At 48.7% G+C, this 6,235-nt stretch overlaps 1 protein-coding gene across 4 annotated transcripts in view; it reads right to left on the bottom strand.

The window, feature by feature from the left end:
- KANK1 (KN motif and ankyrin repeat domains 1) overlaps window positions 1-5,588 on the bottom strand; it is a 128,983-nt gene extending 123,395 nt beyond the window's left edge. For 3 of the 4 annotated variants that reach the window (XM_063421519.1, XM_063421517.1, XM_063421521.1), the window contains exon 1: window positions 5,430-5,588. The gene's annotated coding sequence lies outside the window, so the exon portion shown is untranslated. The remainder of the gene's footprint in view (window positions 1-5,429) is intronic. The other variant, XM_063421518.1, reaches the window with a different exon arrangement.
- Window positions 5,589-6,235: the final 647 nt, after the last annotated feature.

Genomic DNA, 6,235 nt, shown 5'->3' with positions numbered 1-6,235 from the left:
AGGAGAGCTGGCTGATTTCTGCCAGGCATAGGTTTTACTGCTACCTGCAGCCCCTGTGGCACAGGCAGAGTCAACAGGAAAGAGCCAGGAGGTGTGGGGATTGGTATGGGTGCTGAATAAAACAAACATTTCTGGCGCCACTCGGCAACTCGTGGCGCAAAAGTCAACCTGGGCAGCATCCTCCCCCCTTCAGTAATGGCACTGCAGAATTGGGAAGGGATCAGAAACACTTATAAACCCTCAAAGAGGCTTCAAAAGGACAGTCAGGTCTTAACAGACCAAACGACCTTATTTGGAAAGGGCTGGTGGATTACGTAAAGCAATGAACGGTGCATAAAAGCTAAATCAGTGTTTGTCCTTATGTCAAGTGTTGATCAAGCCACACAATCGGGAGACTGAAATGTGTGCACACATGCTACAGAGCTCATTGTCAGCACACAGCAGCCTTAAAAGCTACCAGCTCAGTGACAGTACAAGTACTGATCTTTCATGTGGGTAACAGTCCCATCTGGAGCTAAACTTAGGAATACTACTTGAAATAGTAAAAAAGTAGGGGAAAAAAAGTCCAGAGACTTAAAGTTTAAAAGTCAATGTTAATTAATTACAGACCCATACAAGACATACAGGACTGATTAGCCCTCATCAGTCTTATTAGATGTATGGGTATGTCACATTTGATAAAAACCTCTGGTACTAAACCTCTCGACCCAGAGCAGCCTTACTAAGGCTAGTACCTTGTGCAATAATAACAAAAATTTTGACTGTTTGCATCTCCTTGGAAACCTCAGCAGCAGTGTAACCCACTCCTGCCAGGGCACTAATGTTTGATGTAAATGCACTGGACTCTTTGGGCCCAGAAGATGGCAAACCAGTAAGAAAAAGTAAGGTCCCTGGGATGAGGGAAGGGTATATTTGTACAGCAAAGAACTCAACAGTAAATCCTTCTGGATTTCCAGCAGCAGCAGCTTAGGGCACCTACAGGCAGGAAGGATATCCTCAACTTTCAGAGCACCAGCACATGATGAAACAGATCTGATACATCACCAGGCCACCAATCCATCCCATAGGTGTGGTGCCACAAACATTTGTCCAAGAAACCCAGTGAGGTGCCCCCCACTGCCCCCCTGGACACCAACCACTGCCAAACACCACAAAAAGCTGTCTGTAGTTCATGGCATCCACAGCTGCAGAGAAGATGGAAAAACAGACATATTATGGGTGTAGGAGACTTCTATCACCAGGCCTTCTTTGTCTTGAGCTCTGTGTGTCACACAGCAGCATCCCACCACTCCAGGACAGCACAGACACCTCTGAGTGAGGAATGGGACACAGGCATCATCTCTGAGCCCCAAAAGAGGCTGGGACACTTCCAGTGCCCAGCATCCTCCCACCATCACCTTCACCAGAAGATTTTCTGGAGGTGCCTTGCTTTAGGAAAAGGTAGTTACAACCTCCAACCCATCAGAGCAGATATGTGGGGTTCTACTTTTGGCTCCTGTATGCAAAAGGGAGCCCATACACCAGAAAAGTATGTGAACAGCAGTTTGGCTTTTGAAAAGAACAGACTCAGTTTGACAGTGCTTATCCACAATTAAGTTCCAACTGATCTTGTCAGACTCATCTGTCTTCAGTCTACTTAGATCTCTAAAGGATTAGAGGGACATGAAAACACGCATTCGTGACTCACATTTAATTGTCAGCTGTCCTTCCTCAGTACAGCTCTAATTAGAAATCAGAAACACATTTTTGAGCTCAGAAAGACACAAAAAATTGGCATTAACTGACAAGGGAAGCCTGTGGGAGTGCTTTAAGTCCAACAGGATGCTGCTTTCTAAGCTGTGCTTTAGCCAGACTAGTCATTGGGTTTAATACAGGGTTAAGAGCCCAGAGTCTGTGGCAGCCCAAAAGAGATCAGATGCTCTTGCTACCCCTCCTGAAGGACAATTGTTTTTTTCATTACTGTCAAAGATCAGAAAGCATTTCCCACATTCACTACAGCACATTACAAGCTATTTCCTTTTTTCCTCATCGTGGACAAGTACACCCTTAATGTGAAAAAGTGACTCTCACCACAGACATCTCTCTGCTATCTGGAGTTTGCCAGGGAACCTTTGGCAAAGGACAAATATAAACACGGCCTGAATCACTATTCAGATTTAACCACAAGTCTCAACACTACTGTCATGACTGCAGATACAGTTTCCCGAAGTAAAACACATGGGCAGAATTCAGAATTAGAGAACATGTTAGACAGACCTTACAAGTGTAATTCACAATACAACACTGCTAGGAAAAAATACAAACTGAAAAAAAAATCAGTTATGCCAATTGTTTATTCCTGACATGTATTTATTTCTCTTCAGGTACCAGTCTTTTGGCAGCTGGGAACAGTCATATAATATGCAAGCTCTTTTCTCTCAATATATAGCCTCTATAATGGGAGCAAGAGGCAACTGTGGAGTGTCAGAGGTGACAAGCCTAAGTAGTTTCCCCTGAGATGCCTAAATGCCTTTTTACAGCACTGCCAATTATTCAACTATGCAAGCAGATACTATTAAGATACTTAAAATGAATCATTTCCCTCTGGACTCAAAGACATCTAGTGAAGATGAACTTATTTAACGATGTTCATAAATACTTTTATTTCATAAAGGGTTGTGAAATATGGTTATACACATAAGGTTTATAAAAATACGATGTGATTTTTAGATACTTTTATATAGTTCAAACAAAAGACTTCTCAAGCAAACTCTGTAAAAAATTACAGCTGGCATTTCAAGTCATCTGTAAACTACATTTACTGCATCTTTAAGAAGTTAGGGGGAATCATAATTTTTTGGAAATAGTTCATTGCTGCTTCTTGTTGCAATTCCTCACAAACTCCTCCTCATCATCACAACATGAAAACATAGTCACCAGCTTAACACTTGTCATCGTGACACAACCCACAAAAATTTTACATAAAACTCATACTTTTGCACATACATACCACAAGCTTTCAAGCGTCTTTCCAAGTACCTTGTTTCTCCCCTTTCTAAAGTGCAGAGGAGCATCTGGATGGATAAACAGTGCAAGCAATGACGCCTGAAACACCTCCTCTGGCCCATTAGTCAATTCCATTAGCTAAATGACTGGGAAAAAAGCCCCTTTTCTCCATGACCTACCGTTTCAACAGGTGCTGACACCACAAGAAAATCTGCAACTCTCCTCGGTTAACAACTAATGTTTTAGCAGCTAAAAGCACGGTCAGACGCCCATTCCTGAGAGTTCTCCATGGTAGCTCTGCATCGTTTGTGAAATTGACTCTTCATTTGGACGTTTTCATTTCACATTCAGCATCTATTATTTAGACCTGCAGGGCACTGCAGAAATTGAGACGACGAGCTGTACCAGAAGCTTACAAACCCGAGAAAACTGCCAGAGTGAGGAAAGGCAAACTGATACTGAGGGGGAGCTATTGGGCCAACTCAAACTGAAGTCATTTGTGCTATGAGAAATACATCCATTGCTGGTTCTCCCAGGGAGGTGGGATTTTCAAAGATACACTGAACTAACACCTAAAACCAGTTCACATTCAGTTTTCAATCAAGGGATGAAGCTTTGTCCAGTGCAACTTCAAAGCAAAGCCCAATCTTAAAAGAAAGCAGGCATGCCCAAATTTTAAAACTAAGACACCAGGGACTCCCATATGGGCTGGAGTGCCACAGAATTTGTCACTAAAACACACTTTACAATATGAATTCCTTCTAGTTAGATTGCTATCAATACAAAGGGACAAACCACGCTGTGATGTCAGACAAACAGTCAAATTTAACACCAAATTCCATTAACACACGTGGTCAGCAAAGCCACAGATTTTGGGGCACACAAGAGCCTGTGTCCACCCATCCTTCAGCCCAAGCTGCACTTTGCCACAGCCTGGGGTTGTGCTGCTGCCCCTGGCACTGGTGTAACCCACACTCATCCCTGTGTGGAATGCAAGAAGTTTCCACACCCCATTGCCCCACACCTCCACGCACCAGAGCTGCAATTTCTCTCACTCAAAACCAACAGAGGAAGGACACATCATATGAGAACATCTCGTCTCCTGTTGAGCAGGCAGTTTTGGGGTGGAATCCCATTTCACCTAGTCACTAACAATCAGGCAGATGTTCCCAGACAGAAGAGAGACAAAGCTTCAAAGACACTGCTTGCAGCAGAGGGATCGGGTGCAGCCCTACTCCTGCCAGGCAGCACCACTGCCCCCACTCCCTTTGGAAAACTGGCTCTGGATGGAAGATCCAAGCAGCACTGCCAAGGACTTGAAACACCACTGAATAAAAATGTCAGGGCTTTCTGTGCACAATGTGAACACTCACTAAATCAGCTTGGCCTTTCTAAAATTCAGATTAACCCCATCAGCCTCTCTCACTTTTCTCATATTTTCCTTCCTTCACAGTAGTAACCTGTAATAAGACCCAGTCGCTCTGACAGAAGGGGTGAAATAAAAGGGTAAGGCACAGCCGATATGTTTAATCAGCAAATTGTCATGGTATCTTTTATGGCTTGCCAAGATACAAGGTTGTCAACTATGTTACTGAACTGCCAAACAGGCTTTGTGGCTAACTAAATGTTTAAAAGCCTTGTTTTAACAAAAAGCACACTATGCCTGACCTTAACATCGGTACAAGAAAAGTTAAGCTCAGCTTGGTTTTATGTGCAACTCGTGGACAAAGCAGCGACAAGAAAGTCACTATCATTACTGAGGCTTGTAATTAAGTTTTCACACGTAAATGTGTACCGAGCTGTTGGGTCCCACAGCACTATTTCAGAAAAATTAAAGATTGTTTTCAAACACTGCAGGATGTCTTTAAAAGTTTGTGAGTTGGGGTTTTTTTTTCCCTTTTTTTGAGATTCATGAAAAGAAGCCAAAAGTTAAGCACTTTCATGTACTGAGCATCAAAACCCAAGACCCTCCCCTTGCCCCATCCCCCTACCCCCCCCAAAAAAAAAACTTCTCAACCCTTTTGAAGTGCCGGCTCACAAGTTAGTGACGGTCCATTTAAACAAAGCAGCGGCGAGCACCGCTCCCGCCATGTGACCGCTCCTCCCCCGTGCCCAGGTGCTTCCCACCGCACCTGGGGCGCTCCCCTCGGGCAGGGACCCCTCCGCTCCCCCCGGAGCGGCCGGGATGCGCGCCCGTGCCCCAATCCAGCGTTTTTTCCCTAAAAACCGGGGAGGGGTATCAACAACTCTTCGCGACGCGCTCACCGCCCGCTCCGCCGCGTTCCTGCGGGTCTGACCCGGGTCTGACCCGGGTCTGACTGCGCTGCCCGCTCCCGACAGAGCCGGGACGAGACGAGAGGGGCGGCTGCAGCTCCGCCTGCCCCTCGCCCGAGCCAGCCCCAGCCCCGGCCCCGGCCCGTCCCGTCGAGCTCCCCGCCGCTCACCTCCGCGCTGCGCGTCCCGGCGGAGCAGGGCAGGCAGAGAGCGGAGGGGGCTCCCGCAAAACTCCAGCCCCGCGTCCTCGCCGCGTCCCGCCCGCCGCGCTGCGAGCCCGCGGAGCGCCCCGGCCGCGCTTTGTACCCGCGGCGGCCGCACTGCGGCTGCGCGCTGCCCAAAAACAGCGCGGCGCCTCCGGCCGGGCCGTCCATCCACCCATCCCCTGATCCAGCCCTCCTGCCCGCCCGCCCGCCCGGCGGGGCTGCCCGAGCCCCGAGGCGTCCATCCCTCCTTCCATCCCTCCCTCCCTCCATCTCTCCTTCCCTCCATCCATCTCTCCCTCCCTCCATCCATCCTCTGATCCAGCCCTCCTACCCGGCGGTGCTGCCCAAGCCCTGGGGCATCCATCCCTCCCTCCATCCGTCCATCCCTCCATCCATGTATCCCTCCCTCCATCCATCCATCCATCCCTCCCTCCATCTCTCCTCCTTCCCTCCATCCATCCCTCCATCCATCCCTCCCTCCCTCCATCCATCCACCCATCCATCCATCCCTCCCGCTCTCCATCCCTCCCTCCCTCCCTCCCTCCCTCCCTCCCTCCCTCCCTCCATCCATCCATCCATCCATCCATCCATTCGTCCATCCCTCCATCCCTCCCTCCATCCCTCCATCTCTCCGATCCAGCCCTCCTGCCCGCCCGGGCCCGGCGATGCTGCCCCGGGTCATCCTCCGGGCCAGCCCCTCTGGGGCGGGTTTGGCACGGCACAGCACGGCACGGCACGGCGGGGGAGCCCCGGCGGGCTGCAGTGTGAGC

Source organism: Prinia subflava, chromosome Z, assembly GCF_021018805.1.
Source record: "Prinia subflava isolate CZ2003 ecotype Zambia chromosome Z, Cam_Psub_1.2, whole genome shotgun sequence".
Classification (NCBI taxonomy): domain Eukaryota; kingdom Metazoa; phylum Chordata; class Aves; order Passeriformes; family Cisticolidae; genus Prinia; species Prinia subflava.
The sequence above is the reverse complement of the archived record's forward strand: the minus strand, read 5'-3'. Positions and strand labels throughout refer to the sequence as shown.